Source organism: Triticum aestivum, chromosome 5D (genome assembly GCF_018294505.1).
Source record: "Triticum aestivum cultivar Chinese Spring chromosome 5D, IWGSC CS RefSeq v2.1, whole genome shotgun sequence".
Taxonomy (NCBI): Eukaryota; Viridiplantae; Streptophyta; class Magnoliopsida; order Poales; family Poaceae; genus Triticum; species Triticum aestivum.
This window is the reverse complement of record NC_057808.1, coordinates 103711559-103736836: the sequence shown is the minus strand read 5'-3', so window position 1 is coordinate 103736836 and position 25278 is coordinate 103711559. Positions and strand designations below refer to the sequence as shown.

General features: G+C 46.6%; 1 pseudogene; it reads left to right on the top strand.

Annotated features, from left to right (window-relative positions):
* Window positions 1-24630, top strand: LOC123120320 (uncharacterized; annotated as a pseudogene).
* The last annotated feature ends 648 nt before the right edge of the window (window positions 24631-25278 follow it).

Here is a 25278-nt window from a genome sequence, read left to right as displayed (position 1 = left end):
ATGGCTCGTGCCAAGAGCAAGGTCAACAAGAAGCCCACCAAGAAGAAAACCGCCGAGTCCACCGAGTTAAACATTGACGATGACGATGATAATCATGAGTCACAGGTAGAACTTGATTCACTTGGCTCCTTTTTCATACATCTCATTGACAATGACTATTATCAGGATGACGCAGAGGCTAGCCATGCTGGTGACGCAGAGGTAATAATTCTTTCCTCCGGCTCAGAACCTCTGCCAACTCCGAAATCCTGCCAAGCAAACCAAAAAGTAAGATTTTTCTCACCCTCTAGCTCACTTGGATCCAAACTTTATTTTGAAGAAACAACAACACGAAGCTCGCCGCACAACCCGGCATAGCGGCCATGTGGTCACTTCTTCTGGTTTACCGAACACGCCGGTTCGTAAACGCCGCCCAGAGGTATCTTATACTTCTGACACACATTATCCCAAGGCGGGTTATTTCGGACAACCTCTTCATCCGTCTGATTCAAATTATCAGGGAACTTCCCATTCTTCCTCTGGCGAGTCAACAGGAACGCAAATTCCAACCCTCAAAAAGGTTCCTGGGTGAGCATATTTAACTAACCCTTCATATCTTATACTTGATCTTTATACTGACCTGATCTATACTTATTATTTTCAGGGCCCAAGCCAGAGCCAGTAAAAGGGCCAAACTGAATAAGCCGGCTGATGACAACATTCCAACTGATCCGGAACAAACCCCGATACAGTCTAATCGAAATACTAAAGCTATTCTTGATGATCCGCCACCGCAAGATCATGAAACCTTAGTTGAACATATGGAAGTTGATCCGATGATTCATGCTGATAAACCGCCAAGCCCAATTAAAGCTGTTGATGACAAAACTGATGACGTTGTGGTTACTGGCATTGGTTACACAACCCCAGGCAACCCCACTGCTCTGTCAAAACACAGTGCCAAAGAAGAAATTTCTGCTGTTGATAAAGGCAAGTGGAAGGTAGACTTGGAAAGCTACGCCCACCTCAGCGCCCAAGATATTCATTCTGGGTTTTTAAACCATTTGTACACAAGCCGTGACTATGAAGCCGGTTTACTGAACATGATGAAGGAGCGATATGAGGTAAATGCTGTTAACTCTCCATAAATATTCTTCCCTTAGCCACCAAGTTTATTGGACATAAAAGAATAGAATGTTCGGTAAAGTTCCAAGAACCATATAGATCAACTCCAGTAGCCCCTAAGGGCCGGTTTATACTGTCGATATGAACCGGGACTTGTAGAATAACTCTTCAATTTTTCCTGTGTAGCCCCCAAGGGTCGACTTAACAAATATGTTAAGTTGGGACTAATTATGCTGTAAGGCTCAAAATTCTTGTTTAGGACCTTTGTAAACTGGTTGACCACCGAGCTGATAGTGGAAGAAAATCCATAGTTTTGACTGGAGCAAACATGCGTTAGCCCCCAAGTGCCAAGAATAATACTTGTATTGAGCTTGGGACTTGTAAATTTTTTTTGATAAGAAGCAATAGACATTAGCCCCGAAGTGCCAAGTATATTACTTGTTATGTGCTTGGGACTTTGAATATGCACTGTCATCTCATAAATTGCTTGTCTCTTGCAGGCTGAGCTTATCAAGAAGGAATCCCAAATCGCCGACCTTCAAGAAAATATCAAATCACAACAATCAGAGACTTCCAAGGCCAAGGATGAACTGACCAGTGCCTTAGCAGCAATGGAAAAACTGAAGGAAAACTTCAAAAACGAGCGGGCAGGTTGGGATACAGAAAAGTCAACTCTACTAAAGAGGGCTGAGGATGCTGAAGCGGCCCTTAATCCGGTAGCGGAGGAGCTGGCTGGCTTGAAACAGCAAATAAATGCCATGACCGCTGCCGTTTTTGGTAAATAGCTTCTTCACAACCTTTAAACATGTATTATCTAATAAACTGTCGGTTTACAGACGTTTTGGATGATGCAGGAACCCGCGTTGCTCATCTTGGCTCAGATATGCGGCAAAAACTGAAAGCCGCCTATACACTTATAGAGCAGTTATATACCGGCGTACAACGGGTTATCTGCATAGCTTCCCATAATAAACCGCCCCCAACCTTGATCAAGGAGACGTTGGAAAGGCTGGCGATGATGCCTGCCCGGTTTGAAGAACTAAAGAAATCAGCTGCCAGGGTGGGTGCTCTTACTGCACTAACTCGGGCCAAAGCATGGATATCTGATCTTGATCCAGCCAATTTGGGAAACGGCTACCCGAGCATAAAGGAGGATGGGTCAGACTTTAATAGTGATGACCTCGGAGCCCTGACGAGGGAAATGCGCCCATTGGCTAGCAAATTGGCTGAAGAGACCGATCTTTCACATTATCAGTCGATTTATGATGCCAACAACAAGAGAGTTAAAGCGCCAGCTTATGATACTCCAAGTCTTACTCCTCCAATCCGTAAGCATACTTATGCTCCTGATATTGACCCCTCCACACCTATAAGTAATGAATCTGTATTCAAAGCCTTAACTGGATTGATTGGACAACTATTGACTTCCAGCCACTGGGTAGAGAAGAGGAAGATGAATCGGCGCTGGATGACCCACAACCTTCAAGTCAACCAGGCCAAGATTCATAAACCGGAGGCTGGCTGAACATCTGCTTTCTGCAAGATTTGTTAGAACAAGTATTCTTTTGGGCACCAAATGCCTTGTAATAGGCTAGCTTAAACTCTTGATCTGCTATGCCATCGCGCATATTTGCTTTGCATTACACTGATGATTTGCCATGTTAAGATATGCCACATATGCTTATGATATTAGCAATGTTGAATCTGTTCCTGCATACAACAGATTAAAAGTGTCCTGGCGGTTTACCGCTGGACGGGTCATAACGCCCAATACAAAGCCATGGGAAACTAAAATAGTTTATAACCAAGGCTGGCCTTAATTATAACCATACATAATTGAAAATATATCATACCTGTGATATTTGATCACACTAGTGGTTTACCAAACCAGTGTAGTAAGGGTGATAACCCGAATTTTGAGCACTGGTAATTATCATATATTGCCGGCTGATGAACAAGCTAGGCCGGGTTAATAAACACCGGATATTATCTTATCTCATACTGGTGACTTATAGTCAAAAGCCAGGCTGGGTTAATAAACACCGGGTAGTTTCATTTATAAACCATAAGGCATCACAGCCCTCATCGGCTTTTTAACCATGTATTACTGTGTCACATGAGAAAAAATCTCAAAAAATGTTCAAATCAAACAACAATAAAAAATCAAGGCTTTCATAGGCGGCCAGGCCTAAAACTCAAGTGCTTTCACTGGCCGCACAACCACTGAGTTAAACCTTCATTCAAAACTTATAAGCCGGACCTCACACAACCAATCGTCGTTTTAACTTTGATAAGTTCAGGGTCTGTATAAGATTGACTTATCAAAAGTACGGCGGGTGGTTCCAGGATTACCTGGGTGGAGTGGCAGACTTAAAAAGGCAGGATAACCCGAGGGTGAATACACCTGGCTTCCAAGCCTAGCTTTTAAGCCTATTACAAGGGTTATAAAAACTCTTTGTTCTTTAGAACAAGGAGCCCCCAAGCAATATTTTTGAGTTGTGCTCAAGGGGCACCTATGTTTGAGCTGTGCTTTTGCAACAGACTCTCTTTGGTCCCTTTAACTTGGGTAGCAAGCCCCCAAGTTTTTTTTCAATTGGCTTGTAAGCCGGTTCAAAGGGTAATGATAACTTCGCTTATAAGCCGGAAGCCCCCAAGTAACCAAAGACTCATTAAGAAAAAACGACAGAGGCCCTGCTTTAGCAGGGATGCCGGTTTATTATATTGATCATAATATATACATTGTAAAAAATATGTACATCAGAAGAGCCAATGGCTCAGGTGTAGTAAGGCTGAAGATGAGCAATATTCCACGGCCGGTGGGTCTCCTCGTCCGACTTACGTGAGTCCTTGTGCTCTCGAACGTCGATAAGATAGTATGACCCACTGTTCAGATTCTTGCTGACCACAAAGGGTCCTTCCCAAGGTGGGGATACCTTGTGCATATCAGTTTGATCCTGAATGAGTCGGAGCACCAAATCACCTTCTTGAAAAGTTCTAGTTTTAACCCGACGGCTGTGAAACGGTGCAGATCTTGCTGGTAAATCGCTGAACGAGCCGCCGCGATGTCCCGCTCCTCATCTAACAGGTCAAGCACTTCCTGATGTGCTTTTTCATTATCAGCTTCAACATAAGCCGCCACGCTGGGCGAGTCATGACGGATGTCACTAGGGAGAACCGCCTCTGCTCCGTAAACCATGAAGAAAGGCGTGTAACCCGTAGACCTATTGGGGTGGTATTAATGCTCCATAACACGGAAGGTAACTCCTCCACCCAACAACCCAGCGTCCTCTGCAGGGGAACCATAAGCCGGGGATTGATGCCTCACAAAATCTCTTGGTTGGCTCTCTCAGCTTGACCATTAGATTGGGGGTGAGCCACTCATGACAAGTCAAGCCGGATGTGCTCACGTTGACAAAATTCTTTCATAGCACCCTTGGACAGATTAGTGCCATTATCAGTTATGATACTGTGGGGAAAGCCAAAACTGAAAATCACCTTTTTCATGAAGTGAACCGCCGTCGCCGCGTCACATTTACTGACCGTCTCTGCCTCAACCCACTTTGTAAATTTGTCAACTGCCACCAGGAGGTGTGTCTTTTTGTCCTTGGACCTCTTGAAAGGCCCAACCATGTCAAGCCCCCAGACTGCAAATAGCCAAGTAATTGGAATCATCCTCAATTCTTGAGCCGACACATGGGCGCATCGTGAAAACTTCTGACAACCATCACATTTACTGACTAGATCCTCCGCATCCGCATGAGTCGTTAGCCAATAAAATCCATGACGGAAAGCTTTAGCAACCAGAGACTTAGATCCGACATGATGACCACAATCTCCTTCATGGATCTCACGAAGAATCTCACGGCCCTCCTCTGGAGAGACACAACGTTGAAAAGCCCCTGTAACACTGCAATGGTGTAGCTCGCCATTGACAATTGTCATCGACTTAGACCGCCGGGGTATCTGCGTCGCTAAGGTTTCATCCTCAGGTAACTCGCCCCGGGTCATATAAGCCAAATAAGGGACTGTCCAATCAGGAATTATATGAAGGGCCGCCACCAACTGAGCTTCCGGGTCAGGAATAGCCAAATCCTCCTCTGTAGGTAACTTGACCGACGGGTTATGCAAAACGTCAAGAAAGACATTAGGCGGCACCGGTTTATGTTGAGAACCCAACCGGCTTAAGGTATCAGCCGCTTCATTTTTTCTCCGATCAACATGCTCAACTTGATAACCCATAAAGTGACCAGCAATAACGTCCACCTCTCGTCAATAAGCCGCCATGAGTGGATCCTTAGAATCCCAAGTACCAGAGACTTGTTGAGCCACCAAATCTGAGTCACCAAAGCACCTTACTCGGCTTAAGTTCATCTCCTTAGCCATCCGAAGACCGTGGAGCAAGGCCTCATATTCAGATGTGTTGTTAGTGCAAGGGAACATCAATCAGAGAACATAGCAAAATTTATCACCTCGAGGGGAAGCTAGCATAACTCCAGCCCCCGAGCCCTCCAATTGCCTGGACCCATCAAAGTGAATAGTCCAATACGTGTTATCTGGTTTTTCCTCAGGCATCTGCAGCTCTGTCCAGTCATTGATGAAGTCCACCAGTGCTTGAGACTTGATGGTCGTGCGAGGCATATATTTCAAACCATGAGGTCCAAGCTCAATGGCCCACTTGGCTATTCGACCTGTAGCTTCTCTGTTTTGAATAATATCCCCTAAGGGAGCAGAACTAACCACAGTGATGGGATGACCCAAAAAATATTGCTTAAGCTTCCGACTGGCCATAAACACCCCATATACAAGCTTCTGCCAATGCGGATACCTCTGCTTGGACTCGATCAACACCTCACTGATGTAGTAAACCGGCCTCTGAACCGGGTACTCTTTGCCTGCCTCCTTCCGTTCCACCACAATGGCTACGCTGACAGCCCGGGCATTAGCAGCCACATATAACAACAACGGCTCTTTATCAATAGGAGCAGCAAGAACGGGCGGCTCAGCCAACTGTTTCTTCAGATCCTCAAACGCTTGATTAGCAGCATCACTCCAAACAAAGTGATCCGTCTTCTTCATCATCTGATAAAGGGGAATAGCCTTCTCACCTAGCCGGCTTATGAACCGGCTCAGAGCCGCAATACGACCCGCCAGACGCTGAACATCATTAACACACGCCGGCTTAGCCAATGAAGTAATGGCCTTGATCTTCTCCGGGTTAGCTTCAATCCCTCGATTGGAGACCAGGAAACCCAGGAGCTTGCCTGCTGGTACACCAAAGACACATTTGGCCGGGTTAAGCATCACCTTGTAGACCCAGAGATTGTCAAACGTCTCCTTCAAATCAATCAGGGTCTCCTTCTCTCTTGACTTCACCACAATGTCATCTACATAAGCATGAACATTGCGCCCAATCTGATTGTGAAGGCAATTTTGCACACACCGCTGATAAGTCGCCTGGGCACTCTTGAGCCCAAAAGGCATAGACACATAGCAGAAGGCTCCAAAAGGAGTTATAAAAGATGTCTTCTCCTGGTCCTTAACTGCCATCTTGATCTGATGATAACCAGAATAAGCATCCAAAAAACTCAAACGCTCACAACCCGCCGTAGCATCAATAATCTGATTAATACGAGGGAGAGCAAAAGGATCAGCCGGACAAGCCTTGTTTAAATCCATGTAGTACACACACATACGCCAAGTGTCGTTCTTCTTAAGTACCAGCACCGGGTTAGCCAACCACTCAAGATGAAAAACTTCTACAATAAACCCAGCCGCCAAGAGACGGGCGACCTCTTCACCAATGGCCTTACGCCTCTCTTTGTTGAAACATCGAAGAAACTGCTTGACCGGTTTAAACTTGGGATCAATATTAAGAGTGTGCTCAGCGAGTTCCCTCGGTACACCTGGCATGTCAGAAGATTTCCATGCGAAGATTTCCCGGTTCTCACGGATGAACTCGATGAGCGCGCTTTCCTATTTCGAGTCCAAATTAGCACTGATGCTGAACTGCTTGGATGAGTCGCTAGGAACGAAATCAACTAACTTGGTATCATCAGCCAATTTAAACTTCAAGGCCGGATCATGCTCTGTAGTTGGCTTTTTCAAAGAAGTCATATCCGACGGATCAACATTGTCCTTATAAAATTTTAACTCCTCCATTGCACAAACCGACTCAGCATAAGCTGCATCACCTTCTTCACACTCCAAAGCTATCTTCCGGCTCCCATGCACTGTGATGGTCCCCTTGTAACCCGGCATCTTGAGCTACAGATAAACATAACAGGGCCTTGCCATGAACTTAGTATAAGCCGGCCATCCAAACAGAGCATGATAAGGGCTCTTGATTTTTACCACTTCAAAGGTCAATGTCTCCGACCTAGAATCATGATCATCTCCAAAAGCAACTTCCAAAGCTATCTTACCAACCGGGTATGGAGATTTACCAGGCACCAGGCCATGGAAAACAGTGTTCGACGGTTTAAGATTTTTATCTGTCAATCCCATGCGACAGAAAGTTTCATAATAAAGGATATTGATGCTGCTCCCTCCATCCATGAGTACTTTGGTGAACTTATACCCTCCGACCTGAGGTGCAACCACCAATGCCAGGTGATCCGCATTATCAACCCGGGGCGGGTGATCTTCCCGACTCCACACAATGGGGTGCTCAGATCAGCGCAAATAACGGGGAACTGCCGGTTCAACGGCGTTCACCGCCCTCTTATGAAGCTTCTGATCCCGTTTGCATAAACTTGTGGTGAAGACGTGGTACTGCCCACTATTCAACTGCTTTGGGTTACTCTGATACCCAGATTGCTGTTGTTGATTCCCCTGACCTGACTGTTGATGGTAACCACCCTGATTGCCTTGATTGCCTTGATTACCTTGGAATCCAGAGTTAGAACCGCCACCGCCGTAACCTGGTCCATGAGAGCCGGATCCTGAGCCACCACCCGGCCCATGATTGTCTTGAAAAAGATTGGAATTTTTGTACTCCTTCATAATGAAGCAATCCTTCCAGAGGTGGCCAGACGGTGTTTCTCGCGTTCCATGCCTTGGGCAGGGCTGATTTAGCATCTGCTCAAGATTAAAGCCTGATCCTCCGGTCCATGGGGGCGGTTTACCTTTACGATGCTGGACATTATTCTGCACGTTGGTGTTAGCCACAAAGTCCAAACTATTATCAGCTTTGCGCTTACCATTGCCTCCCTGATTCGCCGGATTATGCTGCTGCCCTCTGGTGCTGCTGCTCTTCTTTCCCTTTCCCGGCTTTTCATCATCAGACTCGGGTCCTTGGTACAATCAGAGTCAGCGTACTTTACCAGAGCCACCATGAGTGTCCCCATGTCATTGCAGTGACGTTTGAGCCGCCCTAATTTCTTCTTCAGGGGCGTGAAACGACAATTGTTCTCCAACATTAAGACTACTAAATCGGCATTGATGCGATCCAATGAGTGCATGATTGTTGAAACCCAGCGCACCCAATGGGTTGTCGACTCACCTTCTTCCTGGACACAGGAGGCCAAATCCACGATTGACATGGGCTGCTTGCACGTATCTTTAAAATTCTGGATAAACCGGGCTTTTAACTCGGCCCACAACCCAATGGAGTTAGCTGGCAACCCCTTCAACCAAGTACGGGTTGTCCCTTCCAACATCATGGTGAAGTACTTAGCGCATGCAGCATCGTCAACATCCAACAGTTCCATCGCCATCTCATAACTCTCCACCCATGTTTCAGGAGGTAAATCGGCAGTGTAGTTGGGCACCTTATGGGGACACTTGAAATCATTGGGCAAACGTACATTACGCAAGGCCGGCACCAAACACGGCACACCCAGAGTCCTGAAAGTCACATCTGTCTCCATCGAAGTTGTCGGATGAACCGGGGAATGCTGACGAGCCGTATACTGAGCTGCCAGCTCAGCCTCTCGACGTGCTCTTCCTTGATCCACGATGTTCTACGCATTAACCCCACCACCTGTCGGGTTATGTCCACGGGGCGGGTTCCGGTTCCGTCCACTGCTTGACACAGCCGGTTCCTCTCAATATGCCTTCTATAACTCCGGCTCAGGCAAGGGGTTGAATGAATCCTCTCACGACTGTAAGAATAAGCCTGTTGTTGAACCAAAGCCGTCTGAAGAAGCTCTCTAGCCCTTCGCGTCTCAACTGCTATTGGAGACTCGCCTTCAACCGGGAGAGCCGCCAATCATGATGCGGCAGCGATCATGTTATCCAAGGGGTTAGAATAATGACCCGGTGGTGTCGGCACGTGCTGTTGTGGGATATTGTCTTGACAAGGCGGGTCCATTGTGCACGGCTAAACCGGCGCTCCCGTTCCAGGCGTTTCAACCCGGTTTACCACTGGCTGGTTACTGGTCCCTGCTCCGGGCGTATTGAAGAGATTTCTCGCCTCATAAACTGGCGGCAGGCGAGTCTGATGCCTTCTCCTCATGACTTCATTTGAAGCGTTCTGATCTAGCATGAGCCCGAAAGACTCTGATTGAATCCGCTGCGCCTGAACATCCAAAGCGGCCCGCTCCGCGGCCATCCTAGTGTTTTCTACGTTCAGCTCTTCCTTGGCCTGTGCTATCTCATCCCGCAACTTTGCAACCGCCGCGTTATGCTGATCCTGATCTGCCGGATTAACCACCGTTGTTAACAATGTTGTCAGCTTATCCAACAAGTCGATTAAGACCTGAGTCGGCGGGTGCACAGGGCCTCCTGCCCCAACAGCCGTTGCTATTGCTGATCCAGAAATCATCTCTGCTGCAGTTGATGAGTGTTGCACTGTCTGTGTTCCGACCATGAAGATCACGACCCTGTTCGGCGGCTTACAGGGGTCCGGAATACTATCGCCATTGGAACAGCCCCCAAGCCGGTCATCTTGCAGTTGACACAATGACTCGGTCTCATCGGTGGATGACTCACCATCAGAATAGACAACCGTCTCGTCACTAGATACCGATCTATCCTTAGATTCCGCTCCATGGATGAATCCCACAAAGGCACGATTCATGGCGGGCTGAACTCGGGCGGGTCTTGCACGCTGAGCCGTCTCGATGATATCGGTGCAGATGTCCGGCTCAGGGCCCGGTTCGCCGATCTTGCCGATGAAGACGTGGATTCCGCTGAAGGGGACCCGGTACCCGTACTCAATTGAGCCGGCCTTGGGGCCCCAGCCTGCATCGTCGATGTAAAGCTTGCCGCGACGACTCTTGGTTATCCGACCCACAGTGTATCCCTTGATCCCTTCAAAGCTGCCCTTTAAGAACTCGAAACCACCGTGCGCTGGCCCCATGGTGGGCGCCAACTGTCGTGGGTTTGTCACGGCAAATGTCCTAGCGTGAGGACTTAGTCGTGGAGCCATCGCAACGAGAGTAGCTTAAAGGGGTTAACCGGGACAAAGGACACAAGGAGTTATACTGGTTCGGCCCCATGCGGTGAAGGTAAAGGCCTGATCCAGTTTGAGGTGGTATTGCTAGGGTTTCGATGACCAGGGAGCGAATACACTTATCATGGCTCTCTATCTGTTGTTTCTTGTCCCTAAACCACCGCGGGGTCGTCACTTTATATACTCAGGTTGATGCTCGACAGTTCACAGAATCCCGGCCGGCTCATAAACGTGTCTGGCTCGGTATCCACTCTTTCCAATCTTATAATACAAGTCATACACCTATGGCGGTTTACATCTATGGGCCCTAACCCGCCTTTAGGCTTTGGGCCTTCTTATTAAGTCTCCTTCATAAATCGCCATCTTCTATGTCTTCATGGGCTTCAATACTGGTAAATCACCATGAGCATAACCCGGCCCCTCCTGGGCGGTTTATACTCAATAGTTATATCCCCAACAGTCTTGAAGACTGGGATTTGGGTCCCAGTTGAGTCGCCGGAGGAGGCATGAGATGTTCCCTGGTAATTTGAGTCAGAAGGGTTAAGAGGCTGTCGAAAAAGACCCGCCTTGGGATAAGCTAAATCAGAAGTCTGTGAAACCTTTGGACGGTGCTTGCGAGGAGCTTGGTAGAGTGCACAAAGGATTCAGCCCAGTCTTGCTGCAATCTGCCAAGCTCTCGTTCAAAAGAGACTTGGTCATATCATTGATGTCATCATCAGTTAACTGAATCTGACAGTGCCGTTGTGGATCTTTTCAGTCGCCGGTGTACTTGCACATTAAGCCGGGGCGGCGGCTTAAGGGCAAAACTCTCCAGGCAACCCAGCATCGGACCAGATCGATTCTGGTCAAACCATTGGCCATTAAAGCTCCAATCTTCGAAAATATGGGCATATATTTGGCCCTTTCGGCTGTGCTAATCCGATCGGGGAGGGGGTTCCTGTTGCTGTCGGCTCTCACGATAACCCGGTAGAGGATTTTCCCCTTCTGGAGAGGTGTCTTGACAGTAAAACCATGTTTGATTCTAGTCCTTGGGGTGACTGGATAGCTTGGCAGCTGGGAAGGTGGTGTCTTTCCGCCTCTGGATTGAAATACCGCCTAATTCTAGGCTCGGCCCATCCGTAAATTCAGTTTGGCGGTTTAGATAATAGAACTCTCTGAATAGTTCTACAGTGGGCTCCTGTTGAAGGTATACTTCCCAAAATACTTGAAAATTGCAAATGTTTGTGACGGAATTGGGTCCGATGTCTTGAGGATGGAGTTGGAAAAAGTGCAATACGTCACAGAAAATTTTGAGCCGGGTGGAGTGAACCCCTGGAGCATGTGATCAGTAAAGACAACAACTTCGCCCTCCTTTGGCTCGGGGATGGTTTCCGTTCCTGGGGCTCTCCAATGGATGACATTCTTTGTAGCTAACACGCCTACTTGAACGTGTTCATTCAGCATTTGTTCGGTAACCCATGAAGCGACCCAGTTGCAAGAGGTGATAGTCTTGGTCATTTTTGAAGATCTAAAAAGGAAATATTGCCGGTTTAAGATTATGCTGTTAAACCGGCCAATTGATTCAAGAATAAAGTGCTATGAAGAGCTAATGTGTTAAGCTGGAAGATAATATTGAGTTACGTAGATACATGAATTGGCAGCTTAAAAGGGGACTAATGGTACATGGCGGGTTATGGTTTATCAGTTAAGCCGCCCGAATGGTTACCATATTTCAAATCTATGAGTGAGGATTTTCTAAATGATGACAAACAGATTCTGCAGATCGGTGCTATAATTTTGGATCTACGCCAGTTTGGAAATAAAATAAACTCAAGACCTAAAGTGAAGGCAGTGGAAGAACTCATGTGTTCAGATGGATCTTTTGCAGAAAAAAAGTCTACTACGATTGGAAAAAGGATGCTAAAACTACTAACATGCGTCTTCAGTGTCATATTCATATTCAACTACATGATCTAGGGAAGAACAAGGAAGAACGGAGATGAACTCCGATGAACTGGGGCAAACCCTAATGGAGATCTGCTATGAGAAAGGAGGAATACCTGATGAGGCTGCTGGATAGCGGAGGTGCGCCGCGGTGCTCTGGTTCGTTCAGGTCGATGCAGTGGCCAGAGTTGAGGCAGTTGACGAGGTCGACGACGGCGAAGCTCGGGCACGCGTGGGCGTTGCGAGGAAGAAGACGGAGACGAGGAGGCAGGAAAAAATGAAAAGGACCCCTGTCCCTATTTATAAGGGGACGGATAGAAGGCATGCATGGGAATCGAGGAGGCTAAAAAATGATTATGTGGCTGCACGGGCGCCTCAAATTTCGAAAGGTCCATTAAAGATAAAGATCTGTTGAGATGTTCTGGGCTTCGTGCGAAGTTAATGCAAGATGACGTCATGGCGGGTTAATGGGATTATGTAAGCTGACGTCATGGCGGGTTATAACAAGTTCATGAAAATTGACGATGCAAGATTCTGCTAAGTCAAGCACTGAAGATTGATGTGAACAAGTTCAAATCAACCTGAGGCCTAATGTTGGGGATATAACTACTGGGTATAACCTGCCCAGGAGAGGCCGGGTCATACCACTGGCGACTTAAGGATGAAGATGGTGGGTTATAAAGGAAGCCTATTGAATGCCCAAGACCCAGAGGCGACTTGAGGCCCAAGAGGATAAACCGCCATATGTGTAATTTGTATTGTAAGACAAGCTTAGTTAGTCACCGAGCCGGACACGTTGTGTATGAGCCGGCCGGGACTCTGTAAGCCACCGGGCATCAACCTGTGTATATAAAGGGGTGACCCGACGGCGGGTTAAGACAAGAAACAAGAGATCGAGAACTAGGTCAAGCGTATTCGCTCCCTGGTAATCGAACCCATGTAATACAACTCCAAATTGGAGTAAGCCTTTACCTCGTTGCGAGGGGTCGAACTAGTATAAACTCTTTGTGTTCTTTGTCCCAATTAACACCTTCAAGCTAACCTAGCTGCGATGGTTCCACACCTAAGTCCTTTCGCTAGGGCATCTGTCGTGTTAAGTCCACGACACGTATCGAGTTGTAATTCTTGAGTTGTAAGTAAATAGAAGTGTGATGATCATCATTATTAGAGCATTGTCCCATGTGAGGAAAGGATGATTGAAGCTATGATTCCCTCACAAGTTGGGATGAGTCTCCGGACTTTTAAAAAAATGAAAGAGGCCAAAGAAGCCCAAATAAAAGAAAAGAGGACAAAGAAGCCCAAAAAAAATTGAGAGAAAAGAGAGAAGGGACAATGTTACTATCCTTTTTCCACACTTACGCTTCAAAGTAGCACCATGTTCTTCATGATAGAGAGTCTCCTATTTTGTCACTTTCATATATTAGTGGGAAATTTTCATTATATAACTTGGATTGTATATTCCAATGATGGGCTTCCTCAAATTGCCCTAGGTCTTCATGAGCAAGCGAGTTGGATGTACACCCACTTAGTTTCTTTTTGAGCTTTCATACACTTATAGCTCTAGTGCATCCGTTGCATGGCAATCCCTACTCACTCACATTGATATCTGTTGATGGGCATCGCCATAGCTCATTAATACGCCTAGTAGATGTGAGACTTTCTCCTTCTTTTGTCTTCTCCACAACCACCATATTCTATTCCACCTATAGTGCTATATTGCGTGAAAGTTGAAAAAGTTTGTGAACACTAGAAGTATGAAACAATTGCTTTTGGCTTGTCATCGGGGTTATGCATGATGAAATACTTTGTGTGATGAAGATGGAGCATAGCCAGACTATATGATTTTGTAGGGATAACTTTCTTTGGCCATGATATTTTGAGAAGACATGATTGCTTTATTAGTAGGCTTGAAGTATTATTGTTTTTATGTCAATATAAAACTTTTGTTTTGAATCTTATGGATCTGAACATTCATGCCACAATAAAGAAGATTACATGGATAAATATGTTAGGTAGCATTCCACATCAAAAATTCCGTTTCTATCATTTACCTACTTGAGGACGAGCATGAATTAAGCTTGGGGATGCTTGATATGTCTCCAATGTATCTATAATTTTTTTATTGTTCCATTCCATTATATTATCTGTTTTGGATGTTTTATATGCATTAATATGCTATTTTATATTACTTTTGGGACTAACTTATTAACCCAGAGCCCAGTGCCAGTTTATGTTTTTTCCTTGTTTTTTAGTTTTATAGAAAAGGAATATCAAACGGAGTCCGAATGGAGCAAAACATTATGATGATTTTTCTTGGACTAGAAGACATCGACGGAGCTTGGAGAGGGGGTCAGACGATGGCCGAGGAGGCCACAAGCCTGCCAGGTAGCATTCCACATCAAAAATTATGTTTTTATCATTTCCCTACTCGAGGGCGAGCAGGAATTAAGCTTGGGGATGCTGATACGTCTCCAACGTATCTATAATTTTTTTATTGTTCCATGCAGTTATATTATCAATATTGGATGTTTTACAATCATTTTATATCATTTTTTGGGACTAACCTATTGACATAGTGCCCAGTGCCAGTTGCAGGAAATCAATACCAAACGGAGTCCAAATGTAGTGAAACTTTTTGTGGATTTTTCTCGACCAGAAGACACCTGTTGGGCCAAAGAAGTACCAGAGGGGTGCTCCGAGGGGAACACAACCCACCAGGGCGCGCCTAAGGGCCCAGGCGCCCCCAGGTGGGTTGTGCCCACCTCGGTGGCCTCCCGCACCGCCTCTTTGCTCTATAAATACCCCAATATTACAGAAACCCTAGGGGAGTCGATGAAAATCAATTCTAGCCGCCGCAAGTTCCAGAACCACCAGATCCAATCTAGACACCATCACAGAGGGGTTCATCATCCCCATTGGTGCCTCTCCGATGATGCGTGAGTAGTTCATTGTAGACCTTCGGGTCCGTAGTTAGTAGCTAGATGGCTTCCTCTCTCTCTTTTGATTCTCAATACAATGGTCTCTTGGAGATCTATTTGATGTAACTCTTTTTGCGGTGTGTTTGTTGGGATCCGATGAACTTTGAGTTTATGATCAGATCTATGTTTTTATCCATGAAAGTTATTTGAGTCTTTTGATCTCTTATATGCATGATTACTTATATCCTCATATTTCTTCTCCGATATTTGGGTTTTGTTTGGCCAACTTGATCTATTTATCTTGCAATGGGAAGAGATGCTTTGTGATGGGTTCGATCTTACGGTGCTTGATCCCAATGACAGAAGGGGAACCGACACGTATGTATCGTTGCTATTAAGGATAACAAGATGGGGATTATTTCTACATAAATAGATCTTGTCTGCATCATGTCATCGTTCTTATTGCATTACTCCGTTTCTCCATGAACTTAATACACTAGATGCATGCTGGATAGCGATCTATGTGTGGAGTAATAGTAGTAGATGCAGGCAGGAGTCGATCTACTAATCTTGGACGTGATGCATATATAATGATCATTGCCTGGATATTGTCATGATTATTTGAAGTTCTATCAATTTCCCAACAGTAATTTGTTTACCCACCATATGCTTTTTTCTCGAGAGAAGCCACTAGTGAAATCTACGGCCCCGGGGTCTCTTCTTTATTATATTTGCCTTTGCGATCTATTTTTGTTTGCTTTTGTTTTCAGATCTATTAATCCAAAAAATACAAAAATACCTTGCTGCAATTTATTGTTATTTATTTTATCTCGCGTTCCCGCGAGATCTATTTATCCAATCTACTACAATTTTACCTATCTTTTTACCCGTGAGGGATTGACAACCCCTCTCTTACGTCGGATTGCAAGTATTTGTTCTTTGTGTGCAGGAGCTATTTACGTGGTGTTGCGTGGTTCTCCTACTGGTTCGATAACCTTGGTCTCATCACTAAGGGGAATATCTACCGTTGTTGTGCTGCATCATCCCTTCCTCTTTGGGGAAATACCAACGTAGTTCAAGCAAACATCAGCCACCATTTTGGCAAAGTTAACTTTAAAAAACCTTAGGTCATTTTCCATCTTCCTCTTATCTTTCAGGACCTTGCAGACTTCTTCAACCTTAACTACATCATGTATCAACCTCATGGTCACCTCCTCCTCATACATAGTCCAGATCCTAGCTAAAGCTTGCTTCAATGGGATTGGCCACTCAGGGTCAATCCACTCCACATAGTTGCACTTGGGTACATCCTATGAATGTGTGAAAAAATAAAATAACATTCAAACCAATGTAGAACCAATTTACTGAAAACAATAGAAACCCACTTAACCTATTTAATTCTGCTAATGTTCTACTTGTACAAATATAATATAGAGCTAAAATACTGCTGTTGTAATATCATACACATAAAAATATAGAGCAACATTACTGATAAAAATATACAACAACAATAATGATAAATAAAAGCAAAAAGAAGATTGCATTGCTTACTACTGCATTGGCTACTACTGATAAATAATATAGAGCTAAAATACTTATAAAGAAGAGTTATGGCCATAGACAAATACTTTCATATCAAGACTAATGGCCAGACCATAAAAAACTAACAACTCGTACACTACACTCGCTACTTATGCATTTGGTACTATTGTTATATCAAGAATTATGGCCGGAGCATTATACTTTTAACATCCAAATTGCAGAGCATCACAAAATCACAAAAACAACTAATTGCACTGCTCACTTACCTTTTTCGCACAACCTAGAAACCTCCTGCCGCTATCAGTGGATTCAAATGCCAGCAACTCTTCACAGGGGGCTCGATGCTCACAATGCGCAACATGATTCAGAGCCAAGATGATCCATTCCGTGCACTCCATGGTCATAGGTGGCTAAACATAAGCAAAACGGCTTCAATTTCAATCAAGAATAGAAATTCCCCTTTCTCCCTAGAACCCTAACCCTAGATGTGGTTCAAAGGAGCAGATGCTAACCTGACTTTTCATAGATTCATCGTCAGACGATATTGGCGGATTATCCCAAGACACCATGTGTCCCTCCCGTCAGCGGTGCAAAGCCCGTCGTGGCGGCGGATGGCGGCAGCTGCGGTGCGAGAGGGAGGGGAACGGGCAGAGGAGAGAGCGGCTGGATTAAATGCCCCCCGCGCGTGACGAAGACTTAACAGCGGTGGTAACAGACGTCTGGCCTCGGCCGTTTACCCTGGCCACGTGGTTCCGACAGGTGGGCCCAAAATGTCAGATTTTCACTTAGACGCGGCTCACAGCATGTTTAGTGCATTTTTTATTCACTTGCCATAGAAGTGGTGGTATTTCATGATTTTTGGCAAAAATGATAGTTTTGTTGTACACTAGCCACAAATGTGGTGGTTTTCAGCAATTTACTCCATGGGCAACGCAGGACATTGGCGGGGTTTGACGTTGCCAAATAGGAGGGGTGCCTCCATGTCCCCCCCCCCCCCCGTCCCCGTCTTGGGCGACTCGGGTGGTGATCCAAACCCTAGCCGTCGGGCCACCCACTTCGCCCTCTTCTCCCTCAGTCGCCACCGGAGGACACCACGGGACTAAGTCCGGTGGCCGATGGTGGTGGCGGGTGCTACTTCTTGAGCTTGCGTTGGTTTTTTCCTTGAAGAGGAAAAGGTGATGCAGCAAAGTAGAGATAAGTATTCTCCTCAGTTATGAACCAATGTCTCAATCTAGTAGGAGGAACACACAAGTCTCCAATAATTGCACCTGCACAAACAAACAAATACTTGCACCCAACGCGATAAAGGGGTTGCCAATCCCTTCAGGGTTACTTGCAAGGATGAGATATGATAGTGATAGATATAAAAGATAAGTAAAAGTGCGAAATAAAATAAAAGTAAATAAATTGCAGCAAGGTAATTTTGTGTTCTTGATTTTGTATATCTGAAAATAGTATGATAAAAGATAGACCCGGGGGGCATAGTTTTCACTAGAGGCTTCTCTCTTGAAAGAAAGCATACAGTGGGTAAACAAATTACTGTTGAGCAATTGATAGAAAAGTGCATAGTTATGACGATATCCAAGGCAATGATCATGTATATAGGCATCACGTCCGAGACAAGTAGACCAAATCCTCCTTGCATCTACTACTATTACTCCAGACATCGACCGCTATCCAACATGCATCTAGTGTATTAAGTTAACAAGAACGGAGTAATACCCATCTCGGTCATCTTTCGATTCACATTTTGCCATATATAATTTCAGCATTTCAGTATGTAAAACACAACATTCAACATGTATATTTAGTATTTCAGCACATATATACCACATTTCCGCACATATATTTCAACATTTGAACATATATATGTTAGCATTTCAGCACATATAAATAACATTTCAGCATTTCAACGCATATATTTCATCATTTCAGCACATAAACATATCACATTTCATCATTTGAACATAAATTTCAGCATTTCAGCGCACGCATGCGCGCGCGCACACAGTCATTTCAGCCACTTAAAGTTTGACACACAAATAAGTTCAACAAACTTATAAGTTCCAGACCACAAATAGGTTCAACACTCAAATGACTAATTGGTTCAACATCTAAAAGCCACTCAAACATATAAGTTCGAGATCACAAATAGGTTCAACACTCAAATGACTAATTGGTTCAACATCTAAAAGCAACTTCAACATCTCCAAAATGACACCAAAAGGTCCAAAGCAACTTGATTAGCTTTCATCTTCTCTCCACTTCATGAGCCTTGACATCTCAAAGCGCCGAATCCTAGTAAAGCGGCGCTAGGGTTTTCATTTTTTAGTGAATGACATAAGGGGCCTACCTGTTAGAATGAATAAGGATATGGGTATGCGGGTACGTGGGTATGGTATTTCCTTCCCTTACCTGTACCCAACTTCCCGATGTGTATGTTTTTTCTCATGTATAAATCGATGGGTAATTATTTTTTCCCAAGTCCTTATCCTAATAGGGTTTTTACATGCCGGGTTCGCGGGCAGTGGGTACCCATTGCCATGTTGAAGCCATCGGGGCATACATCTTCATTGCTTCTAGCGGGGCCTCCCTAATAGAGGCGAATGTCTTCTTTGAGCCAGAGTCAACTATAGCGGGACACTTGACCATTGAGAGGACGTGCGCGCTTCAAGCAGAAGAATGATGGCAGCTGTCCCAAAAAAATAGAAGTGCAACCTCTTTGGAGATGGACGACAATGAAGATGATGGAGAGGAAAGGGTGCCTAGAAGTCCCAATCTGACGTCTAGCGGGTTAGCCCAACGAGAGTAAGAGAGGAAATGAGGAGCTCAAGACATATGTAGAGGTGGAGGCGATGAAAGAAAAAACATCGATGTGTTGCTGAGGATAAGGAACGAGTATATAGAGAGAGGGAACAATACAAGATGGAGATGGAGGAGAAGAACTAAAGAAGATCCAAGATAAGAGAGTGAGATGAGATGCTATGCAAGAGAGCAGGCAACGTCAGGAAGAGACGGAGACACGGCTCGAAATTCAGGTGCGTCGGGCGACAATTAAACGACTAGCCAGGGGAATCGTTTCATCATGTTGGATGCGAACTCTACGGATCCATAGGCATGAGGATTTTGGAAGAAAATGTGAATGTCGATCATACGATGCAGGGACCTTGGACGAGGGGACAACGCACACATCGGAGAAGTGGATGGTGCACATGCTGACAGCTTGTGATTTGTACATATCGCGGGTTAACGCTTTCATTTATGCAACTTTCTAAAACTTATGTGCATGTTTTCTTGATGAGTTAAATGTTTAAATTTGAAGGCAATCGAATTTTTTGAATGAGAGAAAAAATTGGTGGCGACTCTGAGTTTACGCGTCGTCCGGCTAGTCTCCAAATGCCTATGGATCACATATGCATTATTGTGACTACAAATAATATGGCAACTCTGTGATAATTTCTTTTTTTTTACCGGATGCAAGAGTTGCTCTTAGAATTGGTACTATGCATTATATAGTTCGTGGAGATTTGTTTGGGCCTCCAAACTATTATCTTTTGTGGAATTGGTTGCCATTTACTGATATACTATTATAGACGGGTTGCTTCCTTCTTCGCAATTGCTTTCGGTGTTTTTCTTGTTGTCACAGATATAGATAATGACTTGCTTTCTTAGCTTCTTATTATTGTATTTGATCTAGACACATTAATTATGCGTACAATATCCGTGAATTTTGTTTCCAACTTTAAGATGAATTCAACTAGGAAGCATCATGCATTCTGTTAGGATGCACTAATAATCGCCGTAAGGCATGGAACTGTCTTATACCAACTAAATATCAATTAATTGTATGTTCCTAAAATTTCTACCCTTGAGCAAAGAACCAAGAGCGAAAGCAACCAATATGATCGACATGATATTATGAAATAATATGGTAGTTGTGACTAATCCATTGTCCACTTGACATACCCAGATATGCAACACGTACTCCATTGCATTTTTGGTTAGTGAGAACGCTAGTACGCCACTTTCGAAAGAAGCTAATGTAACCGCATGGAAGAAGAAGATAATGAATATGCTCTGACAAGGAAGCACCCAATCTCCAAAATAGAAGCCACTCACCGTGATTCAGGCTCTCCTTTCCTTGTAATCTCCAGAATAGATGGGTTGCTTCCCTCGTTGTAATTCCTTTCGGTGTTTTTCGTCACAATGTTCATACATTGCAACGGGATATAGATATAGTGGCATTCTAACGGGATAAAAAAATTCTACTATGTTAGATTGTCATTTATCAGTCCATATTAATGTGATTGTGTAAAAAAAATGTCAAATCCTGCCCATGATTTACCTTATTGATGAGAAAATCAATAAGTAAATTAAAGTAAAATTGGATAAAAGTGAAATTGGTTCGGAAAGTAAGTAAATTAAAGTGATTGATTACCGTAGATGGAAGGTTCGACGAATGGATGGTAAGAAAAAAAGTGAAAGATGAAACTTTACATTCTTTTTAAGCAGTAGAGATAGATATAGACCAATGAATTGTTCTCTTAGCTTTGAGCTTTATTTGAACAAGACAAATTAATTATGTGTACAAGTTCAGTGTCGGTCAGCCATGTTCAAAGGGAATTTTATATCCAACTTTAAGATGAATTCAACTAGTATGAAGCATCATGCATACTGTTAGGATGCATTAATATTCGTCATAAGGCATGGGTCTGTCCCAACTTAATATCGATTCATTGCATGTTCCTAAAATTTCTACCCTTGAGCAAAGAACCACGGGGAATGTACCGAATAAGGTAGTTCTGAATGATCCATTGTCCACTTGACATGCCGAGAGACGGACCGGACGCGTACTCCATTGCATTTTTGGTTAGTGATGAACGCCAGTACGCCACTTCCGAAAGAAGCTAATGTTTTTTTTAGAACGAAGGCTCAAGGGGGAGCCCGACTTTGAATTAACAAAGCCATCAACCGGCCAGGATTACACAAGGCCACCAAGCAAGAGCGACCGAAAGATACAAGGGAGCTGACAGAGCAGTTTACAACGCAACGCACACTACTGCACACATAAATATACACCTGAGAGCTCTGCAAGTAATGTCGAAGCCCAAAGCACATCGGCACCAAGAGGCAGGGAGCAGAGTAGCGTCAAGGATCAGCCAAAGGCCAGCAAGAACTGCGCGCAGCCGGTTCGTGTGGTTGGGATCACGAAACCTGTCTTCCAACGCCGAAGAGGACCCCAATCCTCTCACCTAGGCTCGAAGGCGCCGCACCGTCGGGTCGTTGGGCGCTCACCCGAGAGCAAGAGCAGGTGCCGGTCGGAACCCAGAGCAGGCATATCACACCGTCCTCACCACGTCGAAGGCACACCACTAGCTGCACTGGCACCTGCCCGGGGTCACCGAGAGCAGAAGGAAAACCACTGGGAGGATTGGCGAAGAAACAAGCTGCAAGGACCCAAGGTCGAAGCTTGGGAAGCCTCTACTTGGACTCGCAGCCGACGAGCACTCTCCTATCTCGGCACCACTCACCCGTAGAACCAGACAAACCCAAGGCGGCGCCTCCAAGGAGGGAACGACGTGCAGGACGCCGCCACCGCCCAACCCGAGACGAGTTTTGGGCTTTCACCCGGGATCTGGGACGGGGATGGATACGGGAGACCTCCGCGGTGCCTCAAAGGAAGAAAGGCGATGCGCGCACGCACCCTCACCGCCGTGGTCGGAGATCTGACCAAGGGTTTCCCCCGGACTCGAGATATGCCACCGGCACCCCGCCAGCACCGGAACTGGCAGCAAAAGCTGCAGATCTGACACAGCCGGAGGGGAGGAGTGAGCAGAGGAGGAGGAGGAGCTCGACCTTCAGATCTGGAGCGGAGGGACCGCACCACGACCACCACCCGCCGGATCCGCGCCGCCCGAGCAGCCGACGACTCCGGCCGTCACATCCCGCGCACGCCGCCTGTCGCGAGGCTGCGCCGCCTCGCCGTCCGGGGCCGCCGCCCCGGTGTCCGGGGTCCTTCGCGCGGGAACGAAGCGACGAGAGGCCTCGCCGCCACCTTCATCGGCAGCCGCCGGGGCTTGCCAGGCGTCCCTCAGGTGGCGGCGAGGGGAGGGGGTGTTGGGGGGGGGTGGCGGCGGCGGGGGGAAACCCTAGTCGCCCCCGGGTCGCCCGCTGGGGACGACACGGGAGCCGGGGGGGGGGGTGGTCGAAAGAAGCTAATGTAACCGCCAGGACGAAGAAGATAATGAATCTTCTCGGCAAGGAAGCACGCATTCTCCAGAATAGAAGCCACTCACCGTGATTCAGGCTCTTCTTTCCTTGCAGCGTAACAGCTGCGTGATTCTATTACACATACGACAGCTCGCACCGGGTCATGCTACTGCAAATAGGAACACTGCATCGCATGTACGCAACTGAAGCCTCTCAGCAGTTATGAACTCATGGACAGAATGAAGTAAGTCCACTCAGTGAGTCCGATGCCAACCAAATCAACCGCACAAGTCCTCTCAGATAGATTAGTGGAATTAACAGTACTAGTGTTATGAATTTTGTTTCAGAAATTCAGTGCAAAAACAACTGGCTGATAAAGTGACAGGCTTGGTGAACTGAACCAATGGATTATTTTCCCGTGAGTTTGGCATTCAACCGTGTGCTTGCTCGTTCGATCAGGTGCTTAGTGGTAGCAAACCGGGAGCAATATGAAGACTCTGTTTTGAAATTAGCGGTGGGTGGACTCACTTTGCTTTCTCGTTTGGAACAGAACAGTAGGCATCAAAGCTAAGTAACGCTGACCAACTTCAGCACTCACGACGAGATGGAGACGAGACGACGTCGCGCCTATATAAACAAGCTAGCCTGCACGTCCGTTGAACGTCGAAGCAGCGCCCTGCAGTGCAAAAGCCAAGAAAGAAAGTAGCGCAGAGACTATGGGTGGCATGGGCGAGCGCCTCGTGATCGGCACCGGAGGCGGGCACCACGCTGACCCTGCACAACCTGTGCCCGTACCCCGTGTGGCCGCTGGTGACCCCGAACACGGGCTTCCCCTCCATCTGCGGCAACGACATCCGCCTCGAGGGCAACGGCCACGGGCTCGTCTCCTTCCCCTTCCCGCCGACCTTCTGGTCCGGGCAGCTGGTGGCGCGGACCGGTTGCGCGCCCCCGCCGCGGTGCGTGACGGGGAGCGAGCGGCCCGCGGGCGTGGTGCAGCTGACCGTGCACTCGGCCGAGGGCGCGCCGCGGCCGGACCTGGCGGTGTACAGCGTGAGCCTGGTGGACGGGTTCAACGTGCCGGTGGTGGTGAGCCCGCAGGCCATCAGCGGCGACGGGCCGTGCCCGGCCCTGGGGTGCTCGGCGGACCTGAACGCCGGGTGCCCGCCGGCGCAGCGCGTGGTGGGCGCGGGCGGCTGCGTGGTCGCGTGCAAGGGGCCGCCCGGCTACTTCAAGCAGCGGTGCCCGCTGACGCTGACGACGCCGGTCGACAGGGAGCCCGTGCAGCAGCACTGCTACGCGCCCGGCGAGCTCAAGGTCGTCTTCTGCCAGCCCGCGATGGTTGGCGCCGACGCCGCCGCACAGCCGGATGTCGTCGTCGCCGAGAACTAGGTGGCTGGCCATTAGCGAGTGATGTTGATACACGTATAAGGTGTAGTAGTGAAAATAAGAAGAATGGCACGTAGTATCATGCGTGCCGCCCGGCCGTGCCCCTGAGATGCATATGATATCGTCGTAATGGAATCGTCAATGATCCGTTATTATCGTACACATCCGTTCTTCGCGTGCATGTTTGTGGACAAGTAGCGCTGCGCTCTACCATTACTTGTGACTTGTGAGCGTTCGAGCTAATATGTGGAGTGGAGTAGGTTGTAGCTAGAACGAACGAGAGAGAGAGAGGCCCCCGCAAATAAGAAACAAAGCAGAATCGTCCATGGTCCATTCTTCCGCGGCAAACGAATCCAACGCAGCATGTACGCATGTATGTTGTCTTCTCTGGAAATCAACCGGGAAACATACGGAGCGAGCGCGTTTAAGCATCACGTTTTATTGAGTGAAGTTTGAAATAAACCCTGACATTGTAGAGATCGACGCAAATGAACCTTCACCTTCAAATCCCTGAAATACATACCCTGACATCTCTGATCCCGGTCTATTGTAACTCTGAACATGTTTGGCGCACCGGGAAAGGAGATGATCCCAACTAGGTTCACCCGCTACTCTCACTGACAATATGGGTCCGCAAGTCATATTTATTTCTCTCCTGTTATCTTCTTCATCCTCTGTCCTCTCCTCTCCCGATCCCCTTTCCGGCTTTCCCTCTCCGCTGCCAATCCCTCTTTCCTCTCCTACGAGGCTGGCCGAGCTGCACACGGGATCCCGCCAGAGAGCGCGCTGCGCGAGAGGACG